Here is a 12429-nt window from a genome sequence, read left to right as displayed (position 1 = left end):
ACCTTGCAAAGAAATGGCCAAGTTTTCCCTGAGTCCTGGCACTCTGGAATTTATATACAGCCTCTCAGAAGCTGAATCCAGACAAAGGCAAGGTCTGGGGCTAGAGTGGACACTCCAGACCCATGAAATCAATCAATCCAAGCCTAAGAGGGGTGGTTAATGAAATGGATGATGGGTTTGAGTGTGGCTTGTGCCAATTCTTCAGGCGTCTGCTGTACTGGACTCTGGGAGTGAACTTCCAACTGCTGTGCATGAGGAGGGGTAAATAAGATGTGTCTAGTACCATTCAGTTGAACCCTTACAATTTAGTTGAACTAGACCATCCCCCAGCTGTAGTTATTTTAGAACAATTAGCAGAATAATTATAATTAACAATGTAAACGTGAAGACAGGGGTGCAGACATCCTGAGAAATCTATCACTAGATAAGCATATGACAATTAATATGCCTGGAAAACTGTATGGTTATACATACTAATGATTATACCCAGAATGTTCATAAAGTCTTTAGATATAACTGTTTATGATGGAAACAATGTAAATGTGAATCAACTGGTGCATATAAACCAACTTAGTCTTTGCACACAATAGAATACTACTCAGCAATAAAAAATGTCACCAATGCATACATAGCATGAATTAATCTAACAAACATGTTGAGAGAAATAAATCACAGGAGTATATACTGGAACATCACACTTATTTATTCTGCAACTAAAATAAAGTGTTGAACAGAAATAGGCAAATGTGATTCATAGTAGAAATCAGAACAGTGGTTACCACGGTGGAATAGCCTGGGAAGGGGGTGCAGGGGAACACTCTGGGGGTGCTGAAAATGGTTTATGTCTTGATCATTAAGACCGGAGCACACACACGCACACATTCATTGAGCAGTACACTCCAGATTGGTGCAATTTACACCCTTCACTATGTGTACTTTACACTGCAGTAAAAATAAAATTTAAAATCAATCCCCTGCTCAAAATAAAACCTTCCAGCCAGAGAGAAAGTCAATTGAACTATTTACCCAAGTTTCTCCTTCTTCCTACTGTCAGCTCTGCCCAATGTCTCCTTTCCCTCTGCTATGGATTAGAACAGAGTAAGCCCATTCTCTTTGGAAGCCTTACCTGCTCAGCAACATATCCAGGCAGAGATGGCAATATGATACACTGAAGAGTTTTCTTTCACTCTCTTCTGAACATATCCTTTAGAGCAAAGCCACCAAAGACCCTTAGAAGATGGCAGAGAACCAGTGTGAGCTTGGCCATCTGGCACCTTTCATAGATTTGTACCTGGGGATCCTAAGGAGGGTATGTGCATGCAAATGAGATTCAATGACCTTGACATGCCCAATTTAGGGATTTTTGTTTCACCATGGTATATTTGGAAAGACTCCAGCCTTAGGAGTCTTCCTTTTGTCATAACACCATGAAGCTTTTTAACCTCCCAAACCAAACTTCCTACACAGACTGTTTATAAACATGAAGTGAGTTCCTGGGTTTCTAAAAACTTTATTGGATTTTTAAAATCATTACTCCTGAGTAAGTCACCTCTTAAAACTGGGTCATCTTAGATTTTGCTTATATTCTGCCTTTGAAAAAAATGTATTGTCACTGAATGACATTGTTTAAAGCAAAAAAAAAAATTCTGCATATTTATGTTTGAGGAATGACTTCTGCCTTCTAGCACATTTCTTGCGAAAGATGTCATCATTAAATTGGCTTAAAATTTTCAAGTATAATACGATTGTGTGTTGTTGGGTTTTTTTTCCCCTGTGTTTGAAGATTTTTGTGAGATAGTAAATAAATTATTTAAGCATTTAAGAAAATAAATTATCAGCTGGGTATGGTGGTCCATGCACTCAAGGCTGAGGTGGGAGGATCACAAGTTCAAGGCCAACCTTAGCACCTTAGCCAGGCCCTAAGCAATTTAATGTGACCCTGTCTCAAAAATAAAAATAAAAAGGGCTAGGGATGTGGCTCAGTGGTAAAGTGCCCCTGGGATAAATCCCTTGTACAAAAAAAAAAGAAAGAAAGAGAAGAAGAAAGAAAATAAATTATCAGTCCATGGAATAAGGAAGGCTCTTAAGTCTCTTAAATTCACCTCCTAGTGAATCTTTCAGCCCTTTAATCCTTAGTCCATTTGTCCAAGGCTCACAGCTACAGAAGGGACATAAAAGATTGTACAGAACTCTTGGAGGTCTTTTCAATCTTAAATAATTAAAATTCTACACATTAGTTCTATTTCAATATATTTCAAGGTATATTTTAAACCCCACTGTAATTAAAAATTTTTATTTGCATATCTCTACTTCCAAGTATCCTTCCCATGTTATTTACTATTTAAATTGGTCACTTATTCAATAAATATTTTAAGTGCAATAAACATTTTAATATTGAACTATAAAGTAACATGGCATCAGATTTCAAAATTCTAGTTTGATCATTTATGGTGCTAGGGTTAGATAAAAGGGAATAGGAAGCACTTAAAACCTCCAGAGGGGACTAAAATTAATTCAATTCATTGCCTAAGTGGCTTAATATTCTCTTTTGGGTTAGATTTTTTTGAAAAAAAAATAATTTCTCTGATGTTTATAATTTTGCCCAGAGTATACTAAGATAATCTCTATGAGTTACTCTAGCAGCATCACCTGTAAAAGAAAGGAGTCACACTAACAGTGGAATTTCTGTGTCTTCCTGGCTCCAAATGTTATAGGATTTTCAGTACTGGGTGTTGCCCTTTCCCCCATAGCATTTAAATTAAAACCTTTGTATGCATTTAGTCCAACTATAGGTTGAGGTCAAATTTCCACATTTGGTGCAAACTGAAGGGAGATTACTTCTCTCAGGAGAATTTTAATTAAATTTGTGAATGCAAACTCAACCTAAGAGTCTAGGAGGAGCTGAGCATGCAGACACACATGCGCACAAAAACACTTAAGATCAGAGGACAAGTCCCTTCTTGGAGGATCATCCTAATCACTGTTAATAGAGTGCTATGAGGCCCTTTTGGTAGGGAACCCTGCACCAAACTTTAGTGTCTATATTCTTCCATCCTACTAGCTTGATAGTCCAGCTCTCAAAATTTTTAAGGAAAAAAAAAATGTTAATACATATTGTGCTGCTTAATGAGTTCTTACAAAATATTTACTCATCTAACCTTTACCCAGGTAAATATATAGACTACCCCAGCATCCCAGACTCCTGTGTACCTCCATTGCATTATAATAACTTCCTCCCTCCTTTCCAGTAGCAGACACTGTCCTATCATTGATGGACTTAACTTCTTTGCTTCTTCTTTACGGCAGGATTTTCCAACCTTCGCACTGGTAAGATTTGGGGACTGATAATTCTTTGTTTTGGAGGCCATACTGCACATATCACATGTTTATAAGCACCCTTGGTCCATACCAACTAACTGCCAATATTATTCCCTTTCCCCCAATTATGACAATCAAAACTGTCCCCAGACATTGTCAGATTTCCCCTGGCACAGGGGTTGCAAAATCACCCCTTGTCAAGAACCACTGCTTTTTAAGAAATTATGCATCCATAAATATTAGAGCTTTTTCTAAATATATATAAATAGATCCACAAGTATGTTTTTATTATATCTAGCTACTTTTGCTCAATACTATTTTTTAAAGTTCACCCATGTTGCTGTATGCACTGTTGTTTGTTCATTCCCATTGCTGTCTAGTATCCTGTTATATGTGGTTAACACTATTTATCTTTTTACTGCTGATGGACATTTATGTTCTTTCCAATTTTGGACTAGTGAAAACCACACTACTTGAACATCATTATATGTATTTCCTTATGCACATGCGCATGCCTTTTTATAGGGTACAAATCTGAAATATAAATAGAGTTGATGGGTAATAGGCGTGCATATCTTCAACATTGCTGGGTAATGCCCAACAGTTTTCCAAATGGATTGTATTAATTAAAATCTTTATTTACACTACCATATAAATAGACCAAACATAGTTTATATAAAGGCTGAACATAGTTTAGAGTTGACTCTTTTAGGTTTCTTCATGGGACTATAAAGATGAAATTTAAGAAACGAAACTCCAGGATCAGGAAGGAGAGCTGGGAAGTAGCTCAAGGCCCTTCTTGTCCCAAATCACATCTTCTGTAAGTGAAGAAGGACATGCCAGCCCTGCTGGAGCCCTGGCATCAGCAATGCCATTGCCAATTTCAACCACCCACATGGGCAAGAAGAAAGAACATAATGGTTATGTTTTGGAGGGAGGACATTTTATTAGGCAGAAGGTCAACATACTAGGGGACAACCTCACTATACAAACTGTAAACATATGTGCCGCATCAGGAGTTACCATTCTGCTCTATGGCCATGATTTATTCCCTTACTTTTAACCCACTAAGAGAAATCTGAGGAAGGACAAAGGGCCCCATTCCTTTCTCCAAGTAAGTTAAAGAGAAAGATGAAATTTAAGAAACAGAGAACAGACAGCCAGAGAACAGACCTGGGACCAATATTAGTGAATGAAGAATTCCCTGATGATACCAAGAACACCGGACTGCCTGGAATCATAGTCATGTAGAACAGAGAGAGAAAGGAGAAGAATATACTCTGGCATAGCTTTGTGCTACTGCCTAAAGCTTTAGTCCCTAGCACAAAGAATATCACAGAGTTCTGCATCCAGTAGGACTGAGAATAGGGGATGTGAAGATTCCAGAGTGCAGGGGAAGAAGGCAGTGGGGGGGGGGGTTGAGGGTAAACAGACAATTACAATAGGTTCCATTTGGTTTCATTGGTTTGTCCTGTTCTTGCCATTTTGATACTCACCAAATAATTGCTACTTGGTGCCAGGAGGCCAGGAAGATTGCCCTTAAAAAGTACCCATGGATAGATGTTTCTAAAATAAATGTTCTATTCAAGGTCATTGGGCAAAAAAGGAGAGGCCACAATCCCTCCAGCTATGATTTTCCACAAATAACAAATTGAAAATCAAGGAATAACTTTTCATTTATATCTGTAATCTATCATTAATCTATTCCTTTCACCACTTTTGATCCCAACTTCCTTTCCTCTGCAATGTTTCAAGTGTATAAAGACTGTGGAATATCCACAACATCATCAATGCTCTAGGTGCTGGAATAATTATTTGAAATGATAAGGCTTCTATTATTTATTGAGCACTTATGTCAAGGGTCCTGTACAAACAGCAACTCTATATACTCAGAACAATAGTGCAAAGAAAGCATGATTATCTTCATTTTATTCAAGAGGGCAATTAACATGCTTTGCACAGCTAGTAAATGGTAGAGTTGAGAAGTAAATGGAAGTTGGGCCCACATCTCTTTGCAAACTAGTTGAGCATGTTTCAAAATAGAAGCTCTGTTCAATAAGTCGGACCCATACATTAAATTGGCAGCTCCCCTCCCCATATCTCCTAAGCCAGTGGTTCTCCACTCAGGATGATTTTTACTCCAAGGGGACCCTCTGGCAATATCTGGAACTCCTTTGGGGAAGTGCCATTTACATCTACTGGGAAGAGACAAAGAATGCTGCTCAATTCCTACAATGAACAAGACAATCCCCACAACAATGATCTGGCTCAAATTCTATGAGTGGTAAGGTTGAGAAACCTTTCATAGACATAAGAAATTCATCCTTTCCCATAATTCAGGAGACTTAAACAGGGAGATTAAAAGTTCAAAGTCAACTTCAGCAATTTAGCCAGACCCTCAGGAACTTAGCAAGACCTTGTTCCAAAATAATAATAATAATAATAATTATTATTATTATTATTAAAAGGACTGGGGATGTAACTTAGTACCTCTGACTCCTATTCTCAGTATCAAAAAAAGAAAAAAACATCATTTTTCATAATTTCTACTTAGCAGTAGTACATCTTATACCAACAATACAGTTTCTTTCAGTAATGTGTGTCTTTCATCACCCTCCAAAAGACAAGGAAAAGATGAGTAGAGCTGAGCCTGGGACTTCTATTCACTTGATATGGCATGCTGTGGGAATACTAAAGGACTGGTTGACCATTTGTGGAGTCACAACTGACAGCTAGGGAGTCCTCTGGAGAACTTGACTATCTGCCCAAAGAAACCACTATTAAAACCTTATCCCTCCCACCAACTTTAGAGGCCCAACAGTAGTATAAAAGGTGACACCTGACATTAGCCTGGTGACGAAAGGTTTCAAAGCAATTTTACATCCAGTGGTGCCCCCACACAATCTATTTTGTGATTATGATAAAAGGCAGAACATATAAGGCAAATGTTAAGTATTTATTTTCAAGAGTGTAATAAAGCAAAGAGAATAAAACAGAATGTCCTCCTCCTGCCAAGACACTAAACCTATCTGTATCCCATTAATCCAACAAATAGAGAGAAATGAGCCAGGGAGTTTCAGATCCCAAAGGAATGCTTAATACAGAAAGGCTGAGCACCAACACTTTAGCAAAAATGTTATTACCTTGCTGTTCAATGAGAATCAACTACAGGGAAATGTTCCAAGACTGATTTCTTGATTCTTTGTCTTTGGGACCATGAATTATGAAGGTGTTTCTAAATTAGGGGCAAATTTGCTCACAGGGTACATTTGTTAATATTTGGAGGCATTTGGGGTTGTTGTAACTTGAAGGCAAAGAGAACTGGTACTGGTATCCAGTGGATAAAGGCCAGGGATACTGCTTGTCATCCAACAATGCACAGCACAACCCAGAGCAAAGGATGATCTAGCCCCAAATGTCAAGAGTGCCAGGGTTGAGAAACTGTATGGATAAAATTGTTCTGGTGAAAATAAATCTAATAAATCAGAATCTAACATCAGAATAGGTATTTTTCATTATTTCAACTTTGTTTGCCATCTTTCTTCACATTAACACACAGCACAAATGGAAAGATACTACCTACAAAGATCGAAAGATTTTTCCTCCCTTTCATTAGAAGACAGGACAAAAGGAAAAGGGCCCAGAAATAAATGGCTAATCAGTATATGTAAAAGTATGCTCTTCAGGACCATGAGAATAAGTATCTCTTGGTGGTAAGATTTTAAAAATTGATTGTGAGGACCTTCCCCAAATACACTGAATCAGAATCCCTTGGAATACTACCTCAGGACTGATATACTAAGCAAGGTTCCTTGATGGTTATTATGTATGACACAGTTTGAGAACCATAGATGTGGTGTTAGTAAGATGCAGAAACAAATGCTTAGAAAGGCTGGTTCTTAGTCAAGTGACTTGTCCAGTGTCGTGCTGCTAACGTGAGATAATACAAGGAGCCATCCTAAACTCTAGATTTCATATTAAAAGAAGGTTGAAAACATTTCTAAGTGTATGACTAACAAGCAAGAATCAGATCCACCCGCAGCTATTGAAGAAATGAAAATAACATTTGGCCTAGTTAAGCACAACCCAGAGCCTGCTAAGTAACTTGCTACACTTTCCAGTGGTTTTGTCAAGTTTTATCCCTATTGTCTTTGTGATTAAAGGTAAAAAGAATGTTACACATGACTTCTTTCAAAGCTCTTAGGATTACTGATTTCGATTTAATTTTATCTTTCAAAACCATAGTATTCTTTTTTTGTCACATTAACATGTCAAAAATAACAAATATACAAATAAATTACACAAATTATTAGTCCTTTTGGTTTCCCAAAGGCAAAACCCCTTCAAAGTCTATTGAAAGGGCTTCTTGCCCAGAAAATAATTTGTTTTCTTCCAGCTTGGCCAAATAAAGTTATCAGTTGTTGATGGGAAAGTCTGAGATTTAGAACAAAAGAAAGTTGTATATCAAAACAGATAATGTGACAATTTCAAAGTTCTCAGTTTGCATTTCTGTAAGTCCAAATTTTTGTAGTGGAATGATTGAAAGAGCAGAAGATATTCCATCTGTAAAAATTGAAGGAGGAGATGAAGACAGTGATGAATGATTTGAAGGGATGTCATGTGTAAGAAAGGAAAGTCTTTGTCCATTTTTCTCCAGAACACTGGACAAAAACCAAGGGTAAAAATTATTAAGATTCAGATTTTGGCTGAACTTAAGAAAGAAACTTCTATATCTGACCTAACAATTCTACTCCTAAGTATATAACCAAGATAAATGAAAACATGTACCCACAAAAACTTGTACATGAATGAATGCTCACAGTAAAATTATTCATAATTGCCAAAGGTGGAAACAACTCAACAATAAAACTTCCATCAATGGATGAATGGATAAACAAAATATGTTCAAAATATGTTCTATCAACACAATGCATAGTTACTTGGCCATAAAAAGATTTGAAGTACTGTAATATGATACAACATGAATGAGCTTTGAGAAATTGATGTTACTTGACAGAAAGCAGGCAGGAAAATCCACATACTATATGGTTCCATTTATATGAAATGTCCAGAATAAGTAAATCCACAGAGACCAAGAGTGGATTTGTGGTTCACTGGGGGCTGGAGGGTTCAGCAGATAGCTGAAGGGTATAGTGTTTCTTTATGGACTAATAAAAATGTTCTAAAATTGATTGTGGTGATGGGTGTGCAATGTTGAATATGCCAAAAATCAATAAATTTTTCACTTTAAATGAGTGAATTGTGTGGCATGTGAATTCTGTCAAAGGAAGAAAGGGGGAGGGGAGAGAGGGAAGGGAAGGAAGGAAGGACTGTAAAATAATTTGAGGTGGTGCAAAAGAAGGAAGAAGGAAGGCTACTTTTTCAGGGGTAGCAATAACTTTTTCCCTGGCAATATGGGCAATATGTAAACTGAGCCTGGATGACCTTGAGCTGGAGAGGACACACTATGTGGGCAGTTTTTCTAGGACCTCCAACTCTTTGATGAAATAGTATTTCAATGTTTTATCTCTTTCCTGTTTTCCCTAACTACAACATGAGTGGCATAAGATTAAAGACTGGTTTAGATTAATTCACTTAATCTGTTCTTTCATTCAACTTTTTGATGCTTCCTGAAAGCCAAGTCATATTCGCTTGTATGCTCTCTCTCTCTCTCTCTCTCTCTCTCTCTCTCTCTCTCTCTCTAATATAGTTGATTATTGCCTTAGGTATAGTTCCCAGAAACAGATACTAAGATAAGGATTGATGTGCAAATGGTTTACTAAGAATGAGTTCCCAAGAGAAATTGGTATGAGGTGAGCATAACAGGATTGGGAGGGGAGGAAGCCAAGTGAGGACAGTATTTCTTGCATAGTCACAGTCTGAGTCAGATCCCAAGGGGAGATCTCTGGAATATAAATTACACCCCGCAGTTTGTCCCACTTTAAGCAAAGGAGCTCTCAGCTTTACTGTTTTCACTCCTAGCAGTCATGGGCCATGGGATGCCCCAGCGTCGATGTATTTTTAAAGGGAAACTTCTTCAGAAGCCTGCAGGAAATCCTCTATATATAAGTTCAAAGATGTTGGTCATTAGAAGAAAACCATACAAAAGCTGGAGAGTGAAGCAGGAATGCAGAACTGGTAAGAGATCTGAGATACTCTGGGAAGAACACCAACAGTAGCCTGGGCACTTTGGATTGGAAACTTGTTAATACTATAGACTATTTATGATTCTGTTCCTACAACCAGAGGGCCTGAATGGGGTAGCAGCTTGCAGCCCCCTGATGTATTTCTATCAGGGTAAGCATGGATCAATATTGCCAACTTTAACAATTTGCCCTATTGCCCTCTTTGCTGATAAATGCTTTATCTGCTATCTTTGCTCACATTAATCTTGTTTCATTTCACAAACTTGAAATCTTCTGATGTGGATGATCTGCCCACTAGCACTAGAGGATTTTTCATCAGCTTCTGCAAACTCACTTGCCATTTCAATGCTTAATTTAAGGCTGAGCAGATTTCAAAGCTGCAAACCCACCACAGAGTCTAGGCCTAGATTCTCTTAATTGCTAGATTTATTTTCTTCTCCTGAATTAACACAAATAGGCCTAAGATATCAATTCCCAGCCACACACTTAAAGTTTCTCTGCTTCATCAATCATTTCATGATTTTATTTGTTAACTCATTATTTTAGTGGAGGCGAAATCTGTGTGTGTGTGTGCAAATGTGCACATGTATGTATAGACATATATGTATAAATATAAAGATGCAGAAGTCTCTAATGTATGGTAGTTTGGCTTATTTTCTGACTTCATGATGGTGGAAATGTGACACACATTCAGTAGACTCTGTTCTTTGATCTTCAAATTTGGATCTTCTCCCAAGCTAGCAATATGTGGTATAATAATACTCTTGATGCTGGGTACTGGCAGTGAGGCACAGCTCCTGGTCAGCTCATGAGGGAAAACAAATGATATAGTACCATGTCATGTGCTACTAAGCAAGGATGCTCTTCAGATATATTGGTTATGTGTTGGATACATGATATTTTCAAGTTAGGACTTTTGTTTTTGTTTTTGTTTTTGGTAAAAGGGACTGAACCTAGGGACACTGAGTCACATCCCTAGCCCTTTTTATGTTTTGAAACAGAGTCACACTCAGTTGCTTAGGGGATGGCTAAATTGCTGAGGCTGACCTCAAACTTGGGATCCTCCTGTTTCAGCCTCCCAAAATGCTGGGATTACAAGCATGCACCACCGTGCCTGGCTATGATGGATTTATAGGGAATTAACCCCATCATAAGTCAAGGAGGATCTGTGAATGTGTATACATGATTATATAATCGTATAATTGCTTAAAACAGTGCCAGGTACTTATAAGTTCTTTATCACTGTTTGCTTTTACCACATAGCTGTGGGACTTGTCTTAGGTAGCACGATGGCATCTTTGTCCTCTAAATGGTTCTTCTTATCAAAGCACTTGCAACAAGTTTTGTACCTATTGCTATTCTAAAAAAGTTGTTTTTATCTTGCCTACTCTTCTGCTACTCCTTACAACACCTTTTTTTCCTCATGTTCCACAAGATTATAGCATAAGATGAGGTTATTGGCAAAACTCCTCAATACATAGCAGAAATATAGCAAATATTTAGTATATTGAAAAAATGAGGACTTAAAAAATTAAAGGGGGTAGAAACAAAAAGAGCTCCCAGAACTTCTTGATGAATATTTTGGCAGCAAAGAGAAAGCCAGAGGGCTTTGCTCCAGAGTCTGGTTTTATTTGTATCTATGAAAGTGCACGAGTTGAAATTCCATAAATACAGGAACTTCTGTACCATGTTCTATTGCTAATATTTTCTTTTCCTGTGACGTCTGTCCTCAAGCTTTTTAGTTCATGGTGAGCACTTAGTAAATGCATGACGATTGATGTTAGAAAGTGTTACAGGAGCATAGAGCATTCTAGAAAAACCTAGGAAATTTCCAAGGGGGGGTCATCATTTAATTTACAGAAACTTAAAAGGGAATGCATGTTGCTTTTTCACCAGGAGTCTTCAAATAAACAAATGTGTGGCGAGATGTCCATCTCAGGTATAGCACAAGGGGGTGGATAAAATTGGTCTCTACATTTTTAAATGCTTGGAAAAAATCAAAAGTAGTTTGTGACATGTGAAAATTATATGAAATTCAAATTTTAGCCTCCATAAATAAGGTCTACTTGGAACACAGTCACACCCATTTGTTCAATTATTTGTCTATGGCTGCTTTCTTGCTACACCAGCAGTGGTGAGTGGCTGTCACAAAGATTGAATGGCCCACAGTACCTAAAATATCTGACCTTTTACAGAAAATGTTCACTGGTCCTCAAATTAGAGAACTGAAATCATACTTTGTTTCATTTTTAAATTTTCTTCTGCTTTTGGCTTTCATCTTTTTCCCTTCTGGAGTTTTACGAGTCCAAAGAAGTATAATTTATCTTCCATATATTCCTTTCTATTAACTTCTCAATTATTTTGTTTCATTTATAGCCTTGAAGCAGACAGATGCCTTGCCAAAAGAAACCAGCTTGTTATTTCTAGAAGATTCAGGTAAGTATAATCAGGATTTATTTTTGTCTATAGAAGGTACCTGAAGCCCCATTTCTTTCAGAACAATATAAAACTTAACAAAAACAAATGTTCCCTTGTTGCATTTATATTTACTATTATCAAACCACAGGACAGAGTGTCTCCCTCTCATGGATATTTTTAAGTGTCACTAAAGTAAAGCTTTCCTCATGCCCTCCCTCACCTTGCAAGTTTTATCCTCCTTTTGAACACACACTTGTCATTTGGTATTCCTCATGGCAATGTTGAACTGGGCTTGCACCCATCTGCACTGGATTCAGTTACACAACACACCATGTGCTCTGAGACCAGAAAAGCAGAAGATTCCAAAACATCCATGTCTATATTTGGCCCTTGGAGTCCTAAGATTCTGTCTTGTCTTTAAAACCCTAGGCCATTCAGAGGAAGTAAAATGGGATTGTTATTTATTTTTATGGCATAAATTTTTAATAGTCTATGACTTCTAAGTCAGGTCGCACTGTATAGATAAATATGTGTGCATATTAAAATT

General features: G+C 37.5%; 1 protein-coding gene across 2 annotated transcripts in view; it reads right to left on the bottom strand.

The window, feature by feature from the left end:
- Window positions 1-12429, bottom strand: part of Arhgap6 (Rho GTPase activating protein 6) — a 470700-nt gene that overhangs the window by 248621 nt on the left and 209650 nt on the right. The window lies entirely within an intron of this gene.

The sequence above is a fragment of the Marmota monax genome, unplaced genomic scaffold, assembly GCF_021218885.2.
Source record: "Marmota monax isolate L192 unplaced genomic scaffold, Marmota_monax_Labrador192_F-V1.1 WCK01_AAM20220418_F8-fsc00089, whole genome shotgun sequence".
Taxonomy (NCBI): Eukaryota; Metazoa; Chordata; class Mammalia; order Rodentia; family Sciuridae; genus Marmota; species Marmota monax.
This window is presented reverse-complemented; position numbering and strand designations above follow the sequence as displayed.